This window comes from Octopus sinensis, linkage group LG5 (assembly GCF_006345805.1).
Source record: "Octopus sinensis linkage group LG5, ASM634580v1, whole genome shotgun sequence".
Lineage (NCBI taxonomy): Eukaryota > Metazoa > Mollusca > Cephalopoda > Octopoda > Octopodidae > Octopus > Octopus sinensis.
The window spans coordinates 14,818,485-14,839,157 of record NC_043001.1 but is presented as its reverse complement, the minus strand read 5'-3'; positions in this window follow the sequence as shown (position 1 = coordinate 14,839,157).

The following is a 20,673-nucleotide window of genomic DNA, read 5'->3' as shown; positions in this document are numbered from 1 at the left end:
ATCATCATTGTCATCATCATCATCATCATGATCATGATCATCATCATTATCGTCATCCTCATTATAATCATTATTATTCTCATCATAGTCCACTTCCTCCTCCTCTTCATCATCATCATCATTATCATCGTCGTCATCATCATGATCATCATGATCTTGATCATCATCATCATTATCATCGTCGTCATGATAATCATTACTATTGTCGTCATAGTCCACTTCCTCCTCCTCCTCATCATCATCATCATCATCTTCGTCATCGTCATAATAATCATTATTATCGTCGTCATCATCATGATCTCGATCATCATCATCATTATCATCATCGTCATAATAATCCTTATTATTGTCATCATAGTCTGCTTCCTCCTCCTCATCATCATCATCATAATCATCACCACTACCATCACCACTACCATCAACACCACCGTTATAACTGTTATAACCGTTATCTCCTTCATGGGATTTATATAATTGCTTGCCAAGCTGTTATCAGTCGTGTGGGACCAGAGAATGTAACTAAGAGAGTTGCTACTTTCTGCTACCTGCGTAAGAAGTGCCATAGAAATTCACATTTTTTACTGGAAGAAATATTTGCTTTATACATCATATACATCATACGTATATGTATCTTAGGGTTGACTATATATGAAGTATAAAGGTGTATAAAATATGATTTAAATTAAGTAAGGAATTACTGTGATATGCTTTTTAGTGTGATATACCTTTTAAGGCATTTGCCAGTAATTTAGAGGTACTCTGGGGCAATGAGCCAGCTGAATTGTTACAACATTAGAAAACATACTTTGCTGTGTTACTTTGAATCTAAATTCTGCCAAAGTTAACTCCTATCCCTCCAGGGTCGATAGAATAAGATGCTGATTTAGCAATCTTTGTATTAGAGTTGATCTAATTGATTGACCCCCACCCCAGTCAAATTTCTCGTTTTGTGCCTAAATTGGAAGCAATTAATTTCCAGGCACTTTGTAACTCATGTTTAAAATGAGAAGGTTCTTTGTAGCATGTGTGCAGTGGAAAGTCAATACTATTTTTATAAACTTCTATGAGAGATGGTTCTCCTGGGATGTTGCTATGATGTTTCCCATTCTCTTTTATTCTTTTTTACTTGTTTCAGTCATGTGACCGTGGCCATGCTGGAGCACCACCTTTAGTCGAGCAAATCAACCCCAGGACTTATTTTTTGTAAGCCTAGTACTTATTCTATCAGTCTCTTTTGCTGAACCGCTAAGTTACGGGAACATAAACACACCAGCATCGGTTGTCAAGCGATGTTGAGTGACAAATACTGACACACAAACATATACACACACATACTTATATATATATATATATATATATATATATATACACATATATATGACAGGCTTCTTTCAGTTTCCATCTACCAAATCCACTCACAAGGCTTTGGTTGGCCTGAGGCTATAGTAGAAGACACTTGCCCAAGATGCCATGCAGTGGGACTGAGCCTGGAACCATGTGGTTGGTAAGCAAGCTACTTACCACACAGCCACTCCTACACCCATATTCATTTTTGCTTTCATTTCATACATAAGGTCCCTATGATGGCTACCCCATATCTTCCCTGCAACAGGAATTGCCCTCCTATTATACATTAACCACTCTTCATCTGTTATAGATCCACCTCTCTCAATACAACCTTCCCACTCCGATGTCTTGCAAGTTATATGGTTAGTGCCAATACTACATAAAAAGCACCCTGTACAGTCTATAAAGTAGCTGGTATTAAGAAGAGCATCCTGCTATAGAAACTATACCAAAGCAGTCAGTGGAATTTGGTGCAGCCTTCTGGCTAAGCAATTAATATTAAACCATCCCATCAATGCCAACATGGAAAACATACATTAAATAACGATGATAATAATGATGGTGATGATGATGACCTAAATTTTTTAGACTTTATCTCTAATTCTTTGCACTTGGTTAACATATGTAAAATTCTTTCACTGATACGTTTTATCTTGTTGGAAAATACTAATATCACTTAATTTGCAGCTTTTTATATTCCATGTCCTTACTGCTGACATTTGGTCTGTTTGCTTGAATTGTTACATCTGTACTAACTGTAAAAAAATCACAAACTATTACACTATATCTAAATATCTTTTGCCCATATTTTGGTGGTGAGCAAGACAAATCGTTAGCATGGTGCAGGAGTGGCTGTGTGGTAAGTAGCTTGCTTATGAACCACATGGTTCTGGGTTCAGTCCCACTGCGTGGCACCTTGGGCAAGTGTCTTCTACTATAGCCTCGGGCCTACCAATGCCTTGTGAGTGGATTTGGTAGACAGAAACTGAAAGAAGCCTGTCGTATATATGTATATATATATGTGTGTGCATGTATGCTTGTCCCCCCAGCATCGCTTGACAACCGATGCTGGTGTGTTTATGTCCCCGTAACTTAGCGGTTTGGCAAAAGAGGCTGATAGAATAAGTACTAGGTTTACAGAGAATAAATCCTGGGGTCAATTTGCTCGACTAAAGGCGGTGCTCCAGCATGGCCGCAGCCAAATGACTGAAACCAGTAAAAGAGAAGAGTATGAAGAACAAAAGTGTTTAACAGCGTTTCTTTTTTAAATCTTTATTTCCGTCTAAGTCACCTTTCCCTTTTATCCTTTCACGGGGTTCCATAAAAATAATGTACCAGTCAAATACTGAAACCTGTTCAGACAACGTCGATTGGATGAAGGGAGTGAGCTAATGTATGGAACATACATTTGACCACTATGAACAAATCATTTGTACTGGTCATTCAGCAAAAGCTGAGTCCATCATTATCATTGTTGTTATTCCGTGCCAGTGGCACATAAAAGGCACCATTCGAGGGTGATCGTTATCAGTGTCGCCTTACTGGCACTTGTGCCTCGTGCTAGTAGGTTGCTAAAAGCACCATCTGAGCATGATCGTTGCCAGAGCGGCTATCTGGCCTCCGTGCCAGTGGCACGTAAAAGGCACCATTTGAGCATGATTGTTACCAGCATCGCCTTACTGGCACCTGTGCCAGTGGCATGTGTAAAAAGATTTGAGTGAGGTTGTTGCCAGTACCGCCTGATTGGCCCCCATGCCGGTGGCACGTAAAAGCATCCACTACACTCTTGGAGTGGTTGGCATTAGGAGGGGCATCCAGGTGTAGAAACTCTGCCAGATCAAGATTGGAGCCTGGTGCAGCCATCTGGTTTGCCAGCCCTCAGTCAAACCGTCCAACCCATGCGAGCATGGAAAGCGGACGTTAAACGATGATGATGAAGGTGGTGAGCTGGCAGAATCGTTAGCATACCAGGTAAAATGCTCTATCATGCCTGTTGAGATACTCCATAGGCGCAAGAAGGCCGCATATGGAGACAACATAATCAATGGTTTCCTTTTGTTGTTTAGATACACGACATGTTGGACTACTGCTCTTCTTTAAGATGTTGGCCTGGTAGCTTCTTATGGGCAGGCAATGATCTTGAGCTGTCTGATTTTATGCCAAGAAGATGCTAACCATTGATGGGTAAAGGCTTTGTCAACATCAGCATCATTAGCTCTCTAAGGCGGTGAGCTGGCAGAAACATTAGTGCGCCGGGTGAAATACTTAGCGGTATTTCGTCCGCCACTGCGTTCTGAGTTCAAATTCCGCCGAGGTCAACTTTGCCTTTCATCCTTTCGGGGTCGATAAATTAAGTACCAGTTTCGCACTGTGGTCGATGTAATCAACTTAATCCCTTTGTCTGTCCTTGTTTGTCCCCTCTATGTTTAGCCCTTTGTGGGCAGTAAAGAAATATATTAGCTCTCTTTGGGTAATTACCATTGAGACGTTTTTTTGCCATTTATCAGTAAGGATATCTAAGGCGGTAGTTTTAGCACAGGTTTTCATATGCTTTGCTTTTTCTGAGCTTGTTTCCAGTACATCTAATTCTGGGATTTGTTGTATTTGGAATTCACTTAGATATTTCTTTGCCTGTTTTGTTACTGAGTATGAGGTTTTCTTGTTTTCATGCTTTAAGACAAGTTTTAACATCCAGTCATCAGAGTTTTCAGGTGAATGTTTAGTCAATTGTGACAATCTTTATTGTCAATTCCAGTTGTAAAATTCCATGGTCACCCTCTTTTCTTGGCAAGTAAAGTCATTCTACGTCTGCCTTTGGGTGGATCACTCTATGCATTGTCGACAATTTTCGTATTTTTCTGTCAAGATTACAGATTTCAGTAAATGACCAGTCGCGACCGGTATTTGCTAAAGTATTGATCGTTTCAATCCTATTTCTTTCATTCAGCTCTGTCGAGTATTGCCCTTACCCTGCAATAATATTCTTTTCTGATCTTTTCTTTCATCATTGAATGTTTGATTCCATCACCTTCAAATACCCCTAGGTATTTGTAGCCCTCCTCTGTTTCTAACTCCTTTATAACATTCTGTTGGTCAACTTAACATTGGATATTTCTATCATTTTCTCTCTGATAAAGAAAAGGAATTACAACCGTGTTTCGTGGTCTGCTATCACAACAGCTCCTTTATAGGATCCAGTTAGCTCAAGACATCATCAGGAGGAACCACATCCAGTTTCAGCCCCTACTCCTCTACCATTTTGACGTGGCGGGGCCCCCACTTTCGGAGGTGTCTTCAGCTCTGGTGTTGGGTGCATGTCTTCTTTCTTCTGTTCCCTGGCCTCTTCGATGTAGCATTGAGTGTCAGCAGGCGACTGATTGCCTTGTCAAATTTTTTCCCTTTAAGTACCTGCCACTAGGCTCCAGCAGGCAGCCCCAGCAAGTTGTCACATGACACTGTCTCAACTTTAACTGACCAATGAAGCTTTTGCACATTTATCTGTAAGCCCTGTGGTTGCTAGCCGTTTTTTGCAAAGAGCTTTAAATCATCCATATAAAAGAGCTTTAAATCATCCATATAAAAGAGATGATTTATATTTTTATCAAAAATTTTATAGCCTCACCGTACTTCATCAAGCAATTTCCAAAGAGGTATTAAGGCTAGACAAAAGAGCAGTGGTAATAGAAAGTCACTCTGGAAAATGCCACATGATATTTTTACATCTCCAGCATTGAAAGATTCATTCTCACTTTTCAAAGTCAGCGTAGTTTTCCATGCTCTCATACTTCCAGCTATGTGGTAGACTATCAAAAAATTTTTTATAGTCTATCCAGGTTATTGATAAGTTCTTGTGCTGTTTGTGATAATCTTCTAAGATCATCTTATTGATGAGTAGCAGATCTTTACTCCCATAGAACTCACGTTTACATCCTTTTTGCTCATTAGGGAAGATACCACTTTCTATTAAAAAGTTATTAGTGCTGTGTTTAGTGTATTCAGTCAAGACAGATGTTAGTATGTTCTATACAGTTTTTAAGCAGGTTATGGGTTTATAAATTTTTTGTTTTTTTTGCTTCTTCATTTTTCGGAAGTAGAAATGTAACACCAAGAGGGCATCATATTAGGTTGCTGCAAAACATTGTAAAGTCTTGTCAGCAATTCGTGACTTTCTGAGAAAGCATTCAACCAGAAGTTAGGAATTTTATCTTTTCCTGGAGACTTCCATCTGTTTGATTTACTGAGAGCAGATCTTACATCCACATCATCATCAGCAGCAGCAGCAGGGCAGTGGACTCGCGGTCGGAGGATTGCGGTTTCGATTCCCAGACCGGGCGTTGTGTGTGTTTATTGAGCGAAAACACCTAAAGCTCCACGAGGCTCCGGTAGAAGGGGGCTAGGGGATGGCGCCCCCTGTTGTACTCTTTTGCTCCAACTTTCTCTCACTCTTTCTTCCTGTTTCTTGTCCCCAACTTCCTATGCAACCGCTGAGCCTGGATGCACATTCATCCATCTGTCGATGCTTTCGGTGTCGGGGGTTGACCTGCTGTCTCTTCTGCGGGTCTTACGAATAGCAAAGGACCACGTTTCGGACTTCTCCCATCTTGCGAGCTCTGGGACGAAGACGGTTCGCTCAACAACAACAGCATCAGTATTGTAGTTATTATTACTTTTGTACAGGGAGTATTTAAACAAAACCCAGGCAGAAAGAAAAAATGTTTCTCGTTGAACAAATCATTAACTTTTTCTGTCTTGTTTACATACATGCATAAAATGGTGACACAGAACGCCCATCAAAACAATCGTATTAAAGGTGAACTTAGTTCCATAGATTGTAAATACCAAAGCGAGAAACAAACAAACATTCTGCTGCTAAGTCCATGCACTTTGGAAAGAGAAACTATTGACATTCTCTGCAGAATAATTATCGTTGAGAGCAGTTCTAGCAATATGTTTGGTAAAAACAACAGAAACAGTATTTATCCATTCATACACCCACACACACGCACACACACTCTCACACACAGCTTTGTCAAATGTAATAATGATAGGAATTTCGAAGCCATTACGTCAATAAACTAGTTTTGAATATGGACATTTAAACGAAAGGCCGCATGGCAGCATTGCATTACAGAAACAAGTACTTTTCTACCCGAAGCCAATGTGGGGTGAGAGGAAAGGAAAATAACCCATCCCTGTATTGCTACAGCTACAAAAGCTTTTCTAGTATTCTCTAGAACAGTACTTTTCAACCTTTTTGCTGGAGCGGAACCCCAAGGAAACATTCCACTGGCTCGAGGAACCCCTGTGCAATAATTTAATAGTCTTATGAATACATATCTGCACAGGAGAATTAAAAATTACTGCCGATTTTAGCAGTTTTGTAACTCCTTGCGGAACCCCTGGACTGTGCTGGCGGAACCCTAAGGTTCCGCAGAACTGGTTGAAAACCACTGCTCTAGAATAATCAGAAGCAAACGTAACTGATGTGTGAAGATCTCCTACACTGAGCAAAGCAGAGCATATGTCACACTATGTTGAGTTTTTAAAACTGAGAATGGTGTGAACTGACAAACTCAGGGCGTCCACTTTTGCCCATAGAATATTCCCATAGACTTTGGGTTCCAGAAACCATAAAGCTTACTGGAAATGATATTGGTAACGATACTGACCCATGACTTTTGATCACTTCTGTAGCACATTATGGACAAGTAGACAGCACTGATATGGCAGTATGTGGTAGGTGGGGTGTCTTTATGGGTATATATATCTTCTTCATCCTATAAGACAGCTACTTTGATTCCGTGGCTGTGAATACATAGTAGTTGCTGTATGAAAGGTCTGGTTTTATGATTGGTCATTCAGGACAGAAAGTCCAGACAGATAATGGATGCAGAAATAGAGACCATTTTAAGGTTTCCTGGCCAGAACTTGAAAAGCTAAAAGGAAGAGAGAAGAACAGCAACAAGTGACAACGGAGGCTGCTGTTCCTTGGACACCACCTAGTGCAGCTCCTGAAAAGTTTGAAGAGATTGCCTAATCTTCGTTTTAAGGAGATGAAGCCCATCTCTGGCCATAACCAGTAGTGCCACAACACTGTCTTTTGATAATAAGAGTGAATGGATAGCAAGTAGATGGAGAAGTGATAAAAAATACGACTTAAGAAAGACTATAGGCTAAAAAGGGCAAATAAAATGTTTGTGAAGGAATTTTTTTCTTCCATTCCAGTTGATTAATTTTCACAGCTCTTTGTGCAACAAAGAACTGATGTACATCTTGGGAGAAATTTAGAGCAGAATGCCAGGGAGATGAAATCTGATTATATGGAACCTGTGAATGATAGGATATAGTTAAAAATCTTCTAACCAAGCTACAAACGTAAACTATCATTGGGAGGAAGACTTTTATTAGCCATCCCGAGTGGTCACCATCATCATCATCATCTTTTAACGACCATTTTCCATGCTAGCATGGGTTGGACAGTTCGACCAGGGTCTGGTAAGCCAGGAGGCTGCACTAGGCTCCAATCTGATCTGGTAGTGTTTCTACAGCTGGATGCCCTTCCTAACGCCAACCACTCCGTGAGTGTAGTGGGTGCTTTTTACGTGCCACTGGCACAGGTACCAGGTGAGGCTGGCAACAGCCATGATAGTGAGCATAAAGTACCTGATAAGAAAAACTAAATATTATTTTGAGTATCTTGGTAAGCAGGGATGGTTATGTGGTCAAGAAGATCATTTTGCAGCCATGTGGGTTTGGATTCTGTCGCATCGTAGGGCACCATGGGCAAGTGTCTTCTTCTATAGCTCTGGGCCAATTAGTTACTGCCTTAGGAGTGAATTAAGTTGACAGAAATTGTGCGGAAGCCTGTTTTGTGTGTGTGGGAAGGTGCTTGCATGTGTGTCTGTGTGGGGGTGGGGTGGGTGCGAGTGTGTCTCTCTGTGTGCGAGTGTGTGCATGTGTGTGTGTCTGTGTTTGTCACCCACTGTTTTATAACCAGTGTTGGTTTCTTTACATCCCCGTAACTTGGCAGTTCAGTAAAAGACCGATTGAATAAATACCTAACTTAAGAATAGAAATAAAAGTACAGGCGTCAATTTGCTCGACTAAAACCCTTGAAGGTGGTGCCCCAGGATGGCCACAGTTCAATGACAGAAACAAGAAAAAATATGAGGATACAAGCCCAAGGAAAACTCTTACTATACCACCTATTTCTTTACTACCCACAAGGGGCTAAACACAGAGGGGACAAACAAGGACAGACAAACGGATTAAGTCGATTATATCGGCCCCAGTGCGTAACTGGTTCTTAACTTATCAACCTTGAAAGGATGAAAGGCAAAGTCAACCTCGGCGGAATTTGAACTCAGAACGTAATGGCAGACAAAATACGGCTACGCATTTCACCCGGTGTGCTAACGTTTCTGCCAGCTTGTCGCCTATTATACCACCTCAGTATTTGTCAAAGTAGTGATGAGAGAATTAGTAAGAAGTACAATACTGATTTCAAATTTGGGCACAAGGCCAGCAATTTTGGGTTACAGGGTAAGTTGATCACATCAACCCAAGTGCTCATCTAGGATATCCGTGGTTTGAATTACTATCTCCTTTTTTGTTCCAATTATTTTCAAATTTGGTATATGGATTAAGTTTTGTATACTAATTATGAAAATGAAAATAACTTTTTCTATGAATTTATAATTAAAAAGTTATTAGCAAAATTTGGGTATTTTAGCCAATCAGAAGCGAGTATTTTACATATCACCGCGTTTCCATATTAACCAAAGATGCTGTGTATACACACAAGGAGTGTAACCACCAAGTGTTCCATAATTGCTATTTCTAATGTTTTGATAAGCCAGCCCCCACCTTCTCACTACTGTGACAGATGACGGAAGAGGCAGCGAACACGCTGTTTTCTGATTGGCTGAAGATTCTGAAAATTATCAAACTTTGAACACCAGTAACATTTTTGCCAAATTTTTCTCAATTTAGGCATAGGAGTGGCTGTGTGGTAAGTGGCTTGCTTACCAACCACATGGTTCCGGGTTCAGTCCCACTGTGTGGCACCTTGGGCAAGTGTCTTCTACTATAGCCTCGGGCCGACCAAAGCCTTGTGAGTGGATTTGGTAGACGGAAACTGAAAGAAGCTCATCGTATATATGTATATATATATGTATGTATGTATGTATGTATGTACGTGTGTGTATATGTTTGTGTGTCTGTGTTTGTCCCCCCAACATAGCTTGACAACCGATGCTGGTGTGTTTACATCCCCGTAACTTAGTGGTTCGGCAAAAGAGACCGATGGAATAAGTACTAGGCTTACAAAGAATAAGTCCTGGAGTCGATTTGCTCGACTAAAGGCGGTGCTCCAGCATGGCTGCAGTCAAATGACTGAAACAAGTAAAAGAGTAAATGAATGACAAATTCTGATTTAGCGCCACAAATAATATCTATATGCTACATTAAAAATTTCTTTTAAAGATTTCAGCATGCAGTGACCCCAACCACAAAACTCCCTCAACTGGAACTTATTTTATCGACCCCAAAAAATAAAAGGCAAATCCAACTTCGGTGGAATTTGAACTCAGAACGTAACGACAGACCAAATGCTGTACAGCATTTTGCCTGGCCTGCTGACGATTCTTATTTCTTTACTACCCACAAGGGGCTAAACACAGAGGGGACAAACAAGGACAGACAAAGGGATTAAGTCAATTACATCGACTCCAGTACGTAACCGGTACTTAATTTATCGACCGCGAAAGGATGAAAGGCAAAGTCGACCTCGGCAGAATTTGAACTCAGAACGTAACAGCAGACGAAATACCAATTTCTTTACTACCCACAAGGGGCTAAACATAGAGGAGACAAACAAGGACAGACAAAGGGATTAAGTCGATTACATCAACCCCAGTGCGTAACTGGTACTTAATTTATCGAGCCCGAAAGGATGAAAGGCAAAGTCGACCTCGGGGGAATTTGAACTCAGAAAGTAGCGGTAGACGAAATACCACTAAGCATTTCGCCCCGCATGCTAACGTTTCTGCCAGCTCTCAGTCTTATCGTAGACGCAGATGTACAAAATTGTACAGGGGCGGGGAAGAAATAGCTTTAAGTATAAAACTATAAAGCTATATAGAAGCGAATAAGAAAATGCAGAAGTTTATAAGACTACGTACAAGACTTTGCGAATTGGAAGCGTTGACTGTCGCCAATCTAATAAATCATAAGTTTTAGAACTCATAAACTTCTGATTCTTTCAAGAAATTCAAACAATAACCCAGTTGTTCCATGTTCCATGTTCTGCAAGTGTCTGACATATAAAAGAACGGGGTTAATCATAACCTGAATTCTCTTCAAAATCCTACGTTATATATATATATCTGTTTCTGGTATTTTCAAATGAAACTTGATACCGAACTCAAAAGAAATACAGCAGAATATATTTTTTTCTTTTTATAGAAAAAACAAACTGGGTGGCGGTAAGAGCAGCAGAAGTATGATTATAAAGGAAAGTTCTTAACATCTGGTTATGGAAACACAGAGAGACGGCGTGAAACAGTAGTCGTATTTTGTAGCCTTCGATGCGTCAAACAAAGAAGTGACAAAAAGAATGTTCTTGAACTTTGAAGAGGGGGGTGAGTTAGAATGGGTAAGTGAGTGAGTGCGTGGAACAAAAACGATGGTAATATAATAATTGTAAGATAAAAAATAATAATAATAATAATAATAATAATTTCACTGAGTTGTAGACATGAATCTGATGAATGTTAACAATAAAAATATTAGGGCTGTGTAATTTTTTTGTTGGAAATATTTGCGGTGTTACCCAAAAAAGTTATTTTTACAACAAAATGCTGTAATCATATTGTATTGTTATAAGCACATTACACACACACACACACACACACACACACACACACATACACACATACACACACAGGATGGCGAATAAGTAGGTAAAGAGTTAGGAAAAAGAAAACACGTACAATACTCTCTTTTGCTCTTTTACTTGCTTCAGTCATTTGACTGCGACCATGCTGGAGCACCGCCTTTAGTCGAGCAAATCGACCCCAAGACTTATTCTTTGTAAGCCTAGTACTTATTCTATCGGTCTCTTTTGCCGAACCGCTAAGTTACGGGGACGTAAACACACCAGCATCGGTTGTCAAGGAATATTGGGGGGGAAAAAACACAGACACACAAACATATACACACATACATACATATATATATACATATATACGACGGGCTTCTTTCAGTTTCCGTCTGCCAAATCCACTCACAAGGCTTTGGTCGGCCCGAGGCTATAGTAGAAGACACTTGCCCAAGGTGCCACGCAGTGGGACTGAACCCAGAGCCATGTGGTTGGTAAGCAAGCTACTTACTACACAGCCATTCCTGCGCCTATTTATTTTTATCAAAAACGATTAAAAGGGGACGATAATAGTATTGTTATAGTTATGATAAATATATCATTATGATTAATGACACTGAAAATATCTAAAATGAGGCTAACTAATTAAATGTGCCAATAATTTTAATTAAGTATTAAGTATTATAAAATTGATGCGATACTTACTGTCGACCTTCCTTCCCTCCCCCACTTGTATATTTTTTTATTCTCTTACTTGTTTCAGTCGTTTGATTGTGGCCATGCTGGAGTACCTCCTTTAGTCGAACAAATCAACCCCAGGACTTATTCTTTGTAAGCCTTGTACTTATTCTATTGGGCACTTTTGCCAAACCGCTAAGTTATGGGGATGTAAACACACCAACGTTTTGTTGTCAAGCAATGGTGTGGGGAACAAAAACAGACACACAAACATATATATATATATATATATAGAGAGAGAGAGAGAGAGAGAGAGAGAGTTAATGCAAACGAGAAAACACAACAATGAGAGGATGTGGAACAAGTATAGTGTTACTGGATGCTCAGGAAAGGAAAGAAAGAAGGAGGATTTAACGTTTCGAGCGGAGCTCTTCGTCAGAAACATAGGAAAAGGAAAGATCCAAGGAAGGGAAGACAGAGGAAAAAAAAACTGCTACTGATACACATGCAGTCGGGATTCTTTCAGTTTTCATCTGTCAAATCCACTCACAAAGCTTTAATCAGCTTGATGCTCTAGTAGAAGACACTTAGCCAAGGTGCCATGCAGTGAGACTGAACCCGGAACCATGTGGTTGGGAAGCAAGCTTCTTAACATACAACCACGCCTGTGCATATATATAGATATATACATATAGTATCTTGAGCAGTCAACAATTTAGATTCATAATTGTCGAGAACATTATCATAGACATTCAGAATCTAAAAGTCTTCTGAGACTTTTTTTTATTTTTTTATTCTCTATATTAACCAGGCAAAAAGCTATTTTCGTTTGCTCGGTGCATTCCTCAACCCCTTACAGATACGTCTCCCCATTCCTGAGTCTCGTACAAGCAACAATTATGCATGAGCTGTTACTTTGCTATCTCATTTCATTCTATCTCTACCATCTAGGCATTAACCTTTGGTCTAGCCTCGACAGAATAATTTCTGCAGGTTTAATTGCACCTAACCTCATATGACGTTTCTCTTTACCGATGCCTCTTTATTTATCTATTTGCATACATTTCATTCGACAACACATGTTATTCCATTGACACAGAAACAAAAACATATCAATGATATATTTGCAATATAAACGATCTAATCGACATATCGGTATACATTTTCAAAATACATTTATACAAGCTTTGCTTCGAGTGTTCTAAATAATGATATGGCGTAGGAGTGGCTGTGTGGTAAGTAGCTTGCTTACCAACCACATGGTTCCGGGTTCAGTCCCACCGTGTGGCACCTTGGGCAAGTATCTTCTACTATAGCCTTGGCCCGACCAAAGCCTTGTAAGTGGATTTGGTAGACGGAAACTGAAAGAAGCCCGTCATATATATATATATATATATATATATATATATATATATATGTGTGTGTGTGTGTGTATGTGTGTGTATATGTTTGTGTGTCTGTGTTTGCCCCCCCACCACCACCACCAACATCGCTTGACAACCGATGCTGGTGTGTTTATGTCCCTGTAACTTAGCGGTTCGGCAAAATTGACTGATCGAATAAGTACTAAGCTTACAAAGAATAAGTCCTGGGGTCGATTTGCTCGACTAAAGGTGGTGCTCCAGCATGGCCACAGTCAAATGACTGAAACAAGTAAAAGAGTAATGTTTCGTATCGGAATGTTACTCTAATTTAACCTGCACTGTATAATTGCTGCATTATTTTACCAACAAGGGCAGCGAGCTGGCAGAAATGTTAGCACACCGGGCAAAATGCTTAAGCGGTATTTCGTCTGCCGTTATGTTCTGAGTTCAAATTCCGCCGAGGTTGACTTTGCCTTTGATCCTTTCATGGTCAATAAATTAAGTACCAGTAACACACTGTGGTCGATATAGTCGACTTAATCCGTTTGTCTGTCCTTGTTTGTCCTCTCTGTGTTTAACCCCTTGTGGGTAGTAAAGAAATAGGTATTTCATTCTGAGTTCAAATTCTACCAAGGTCGACTTTACCTTTCATCCTTACAGAGTCGATAAATTAAGTACCAGTTACGCACTGGGGTCGATGTAATTGACTTAATCCCTTTGTCTGTCCTTGTTTGTCCCCTCTGTGTTTAGCCCCTTGAGGGCAATAAAGAAATAAGAATCGTAAGCACACCGAGCGAAATGCTTATTGGTATTTCATTTGTCTTTACATTCTGAGTTCAAATTCTGCTAAGGTCGACTTTAATTTTCATCTTTATGTGGTCGATAAATTAAATACCAGTTGCATACTGGGGTTGATCTAATAGACTGCCCCCCATCCCCGCTCCCCCCAAACATTTTGGGCCTTGTGCCTAGAGTAGAAAAGATTATTTTACCAACAAGACCGTTGAGCTGACAGGAATTGTTACCAAGCCGGACAAAATGCTTTGCAGCATTTTTACCGACTTTACATTCTTAGTTCAAATGCTGCCAAAGTCGACTTTGCCTTTCATCCTTTCAGGGTCGATAAATTAAGTACCAGTGAAACACTGGGGTCGATGTAATCGACTAGTCTCCTCCCACCACCAAAAAAATTTCAGGCCTTGTGCCAAAATTTGAAACTATTATTATTGTTGTTGTTATTTCATATATGTACAGTACATTAAAGTGTTGGAAAAAGAATTCCTAGCATCAGGCTCCAAGTAACCTTAGATGCCTTATTGCTGCTGTTGTTACTGTTATTATTATTATTATTATTATTATTATTATTATTATTATTATTACTATTATTATTATTATTACTATTATTATTATTATTATTATTATTATTATTATTATTATTATTGAGTGAGAGAGCAGTGCATGCCATCAAAGTGACACTGGGATAAAATATATGAAGCCCAGTATACTCATCATGACTACCCGTCTGATAAGGATACACCAGGCACATGCATCACAACCATATGTGCGCGACATGGTGATCACATATCAAGATAAACAGCACATGACCTTGCAGATGAGGCCCAGTTAGAATTTTCTTCTGGTCAAGTAGCCCATTCCGCTCAAAAGGTCCCTGAATAAGGACTGTTTAAGGACCCAGGTTTCCAAAGGTGACTTATCCAAACCTCCAAGAATCCCTCTCAACACATGGCTATGATGCTCCCCCACTACTTCTGCTCATGATCAGAGATGCACATATTGTCAGCCACTAAGGGACATGGTCAACTGGTTAAGGTCAAACAACTGACAAGTAAATCTGTGGTATTGAGCAGAATATTTGCTGTAGACCATCTTTTATACCAAGACAAAACAATGTACATGATAACACTTCCAATCAGTTAAGATCAGAAGCCATGAGAGCCACTGTCTGGTATTATTATTATTATTATTATTATTATTATTATTACCATTATTACTATTATTATTATTATTATTGCATTCTGTATATACTACATAATGTGGATATGCTGTAGAAAGCCAGAGTATAGTGCTAAAAGGCACAAAACTATAACAGTAGCAATCAAAAAGAGTGGGGTGAATCAGAACAAGCTGCTTTCCTGAAGTTGAAGGACCTCCTTATATCCGATTCAGTTCTGGCTCGGTGATGGTGGAATTGTGGAATTGCTAAATCCAGATTTCTGCTTCTTTTAAGTGTCATCAGTGACAAATATCCACTGGCGTCTGCAAATTTAATTTATACTGATATAGGAATATAGTGATTAACAATATGTTTCTTTGGTAGTTTTATGCGAGTTTCTACTGCACCACTGGGTGCACTTCCCTGTTTCTGAGGTATATGCAGCCTTGTATTCTTATTTTCATGAGGATTGGGGGAGTATAAACTCCTTCTGTTGGAGTACTGCATCAGTTTGTTTTGTTGTGGGGTTTTGGTTATGCTTCATCATCATCATCATCATCATCATCATCATCATCATCATCAGCATCATATAACGTCCATTTTCCATGCTGGCATCGGTTGGACAGTTTGACTGAGGACTGGCAAGTCAGGAGGCTGCACCAGGCATCCAATCTGATCCCATTTTCAGTCAGCCATTGTTGATTCCTTTTTGCTACGTGGCTTGGAGCCTCGTCTTCCATGAATAAAAACTCATTTTTCGTTTTGTTATTGTATGAATACATTGGAAGTAGTCCTTGCTTAAGTATTTCGATGTATTTTTCAGAGTTTATGGTGCCAACACATTCGATCAGCTGAGAACGACCATTGCTGGTGACAGCTCCCCATACCATTACAGTGATACCGCCATGTTTCACAATTGGTTGGAGTCATTTCAAATCAAGTTCTTGATTGGGAAGCCCCCTGACCCAAACTCGTCCACTTCCTTAAAATAAGGCAAATCTGGATTCATTTGAGAAAATCACTCTATCCCAAAATGAACTGGATTTTTCTGACATCTCCTTAGCCCATTTCTTTCTTTCTTTTCATGATATTAATTGATTGAAGGAGAGGTTTTCTTCTAGCTGCTCGTCCATAATACCCAAGCTTATGTAGATATGTAACACATGTTCTTGGACTAACTTCTAGCTGTTTTGCAATGTCAGAAGCCTTCGAACGGGGTTCGTTTTCCACAATTCTCTTCAAACAGTGAAGCTTCCTTTCTGAGGGCCTAGTTCGGCTGGGATGAGAATCTGTTGATTCTTTTCCTTGTCTTTTGAATTGCACTATAATTCTATTAACAGTAGCAAGAGGAATTTGAAGATTTTTGGCAATTTTTCGCTGGCAAAGACCAGCCTCAGATTGCCCAACAATATGACTTTTTTGAAAATCTGACAGTTCTGCAGAATTTTTTGTGCATGGCATGGTTACTCTTCGCAAATGTGTAATATAATAGTACCTGGAATGAAAAAGAATAATTACATTGTAAATTCTACACCTCTGAAAACATATTAAGATGCTTAGATCAGAAATTTTGAAAATTAAAGGTGTCTATTTACTTCCTGCATGTGTGTGTTTGTGTGTGTGTGCGTGTGTGTATATACATGTATGTATATATATGTATATGTATATATATGTATATATGTATGTATATATATATATATATATATATGTATGTATATATATGTATGTATGTATATATATATATGTATACATGTATGTATATATGTATGTATATGTATGTATATATATGTATGTATGTATATATATATATGTATATGTATGTATATATATGTATGTATATATATATATATGTATATTATATGTATATATAGATATACATATATATATGTACACATGCACGCACACACACACACATATATAGTTGGAATTTACAAAAATAAACAAAAAACAAAGACAGGTGTATAAACATCGAACAGGTGTATAAGTCTAATGCTCAGGAAGGTGAGAAAGTCTTTTATATTTCGAGCCTAAGCTCTTCAGCAGAAAGTTACATGAAAAAATAAACAGAGAGAGAATGAAAAATTTTAGTGGCTAGCGGTCAATCATATATATATGTGTCTGTATGAGAGGTTAATCAACAATCTAAGGGATAATAAATATCCAATCTACTACTGGATGTATTCCTAAGTATTTATATCCAAGTGCTTACTATTGTAGGGCAATATCGCAATTGAATACTAGGTATGACTGGGGATAAAACAAAAATTTACCCAGAATTTATAAGGCAAATAAGAAAATGGAGAGGATAATCAATGTTAGATTCTTAACATTATGGTCTCTCTGAGGAAGCTTTGGGGCTCAGTCATTGTCCAACCCCTGTCCAATGTCTGTTCAATCTTTATGCAATCCCTATATATTACTGGTGTGATGTGGAAAACTGGGCAGATTGGGCAACCCCATGTTAGAAACAGCTGTAAGAGTTTAGTATTTGTTCACTCATTTATTCTTATTCATTTATTTATTATTATTTATGTATTTATTTACAGTTTATTTGCTTATTTGTGAAGACACGTGGTTTAGTGGTTAGAGCATTCAGCTCACGATTGTAAGGTCATGAGTTCGATTCCCGGCAACGCATTGTGTCCTAGAGCAAGACACTTTATTTCACGTTACTCCAGTTTACTCAGGTGGCAAAAATGAGCTGTACCTGTATTTCAAAGGGCCGGCCTTGTCACACTCTGTGTCACACTGAATCTCCCTGAGAACTACGTTAGGGGTACACGTGTCTGTGGAGTGCTCAGCCACTTGCACGTTAATTTCACGAGCAGGCTGTTCGTTGATCGGATCAGCTGAGACCCTCGTCGTCGCAACTGACGGAGTGCTCCTATTTGCTTATTTCATTTGTTTATTTTGATTACTTATACAAATGATTGTAATTAATTAATAAATAGATATAAACGAATGTTCACAGGCTGATGTTTGTCGATTAATTATCCTCTCCATTTTCTTATTTGCCTTATACACACATACACACACACACACACACACTAGCCTCGGGCTGACCAAAGCCTTGCAAGTAGATTTCGTACACAGAAGCTGAAAGAAGACTGTCGTATATATGTGTAAAGGCGGCGAGCTGGCAGAACCGTTAGCACGCCAGGCGAAATGCGCAGCCGTCTTTTGTCTGCCGTTACATTCTGAGTTCAAATTCTGCCGAGGTCGACTTTGCCTTTCATCCTTTCGGGGTTGATAAATTAAGTACCAGTTACGCACTGGGGTCGATGTAATCGACTTAATCCATTTGTCTGTCCTTGTTTGTCCACTCTATGTTTAGCCCCTTGTGGGTAGTAAAGAAATATATATGTGTATATTTGTGTGTGTTTGTACTCCCACCTTTGTTTGAAAACCGATGTTGCTATGTTTACATCCCCGTAACTTAGTGGTTCAGCAAAATTCGCCGATAGAAAAAGTACTAGGCTTACAAAGAATAAATGCTGGAATCAATTTGTTCGACTAGAGGTGGTGATCCAGCATGGCCGCAGTTACATGACTGAAACAGAACAATAAAAAAAAGAGTACTTGTATACTGTCAACTTAATGTGACAGTCCCAGGAAGGGAATCACACCACTGCTATTTAGCCCTAGGAAGCAGCAACGCTTCCAGTCGGCCTTGACACATTTCCTGTGTCCTTATTTTTACAAAGGGAAGATAAGCACCTCCACCCAGCTAAGCCTGCATTCAGAGACTAGTTTCTGAGTCATTGCTTGTCATCAGTCTTTGCTTGTCTCCCCTTGTAAACATAAGGACACAGGAAATGTGTCAAGGCCGACAGGAAGCGTTGATGCTTCCTAGGGCTAAATAGCAGTGGTGTGATTCACTTCATGGGACTGTCACATTAAGTTGACAGTATACAACTACTCTATCGTACCTATTTCTTTACTACCCACAAGGGGCTAAACACAGAGGGGACAAACAAGGACAGACAAACGGATTAAGTCGATTAGTTAGTTAGTTAGTTAGTTAATTTGGCTCAAAAGCAAATAGCAAGGCCATGTAGGGGGACATGGAGTTAAGTACAGGGTGGTGTTCATGTAAAGAGTTCAGGCCACTTGAGGTCAAGGGAGACTTTGAACAAAGCGGTCATCGGCATCTTCACCATCTCGTCTGGCAGCTTGTTCCACGGATCCGCAACCCGGACGGAGAAAGCTCCTTTCCTTCGATTGAGATGAAATCGTCGCAGGTAGAGCTTTTCGGAATGACCCCGCAGCCGACACTCTGGAGCAGGAGTGAAGAACAGCTCTTTCGAGAGGTTACACTTTCCGCTTATGATGTTGTGGGCGAGAATGAGATCACCACGGCGGCGGCGTTTTTCAAGAGAATAAAGGTCGAGCGTCCTCAGCCTTTCTTCGTAGGACAAATTTTTGAAACCATGAACCATGCGGGTAGCCAGCTTCTGGACTCTTTCGAGATGCTGTATGTCTTTGAGGAGATAAGGAGAAGAGGCTTGAATCCCATACTCCAATATGGGTCTCACCAGCGTGACATAGAGTGGTAGGAATATGGCTGCTGTGAGCATTCCGAATGACCGTCGAATCAAGAACAGAATTCCGCGTGCGTTGTTGGCAGCATGGACGCACTGGGCCGAAGGCGAAAAGGAGGAATCCACCAAGATTACATCGACCCCAGTGCGTAACTGGTACTTAATTTATCGACCCAGAAAGGATGAAAGGCAAAGTCGACCTCGGCGGAATTTGAACTCAGAACGTAACGGCAGACGAAATACGGCTATGCATTTCGCCCAGCGTGCTAACGTTTCTGCCAGCACGCCGCCTTACTCTATCGTACCACTACTGCATATATATCTCTGAGATATTTAGAAATGTAATATTTCTAATAAAAAAAAAGTATGCAGTTTTAGTCCCGAGCAACGCCGGGTATCTCTGCTAGTTTTCTGAAAATGATTTATTCAAATGTCTTTATCCATTGACGTTATTTTTCTTATTCTTTTATATTTTCCTTTTCTTCACTCATCATCCATTATTCATTATACTTCCTGATATAATTATTCTATTTTATGGTATGTTTCTTCATGAATGCGCGTATATGTATATACGTCTATGTATGTGTGTGTGTACGAGAGAGTTGGTGAAAAGATGGCGGAAAGAGAATCCATGTCTATATACGTTGGTAAACGTGTACACGCGTGTGTATGTATATATATTCTTGTATTCTTTTACATTTTAGTAATTTGACTGGAGCCATGCTGGAGCACCGCCTTTAGCCGAGCAAATCGATCCCAGCACTGATTCTTTGTAAGCCTAGTACTTATTATATCGGGGTCTTATGCCAAACCGCTAAGTTACGGGACAGGGATGTAAACAAACCAGCATCGGTTGGCAAGCGATGTTGGCGGAACAAACAGACACACAAACAAATGCACACATATACA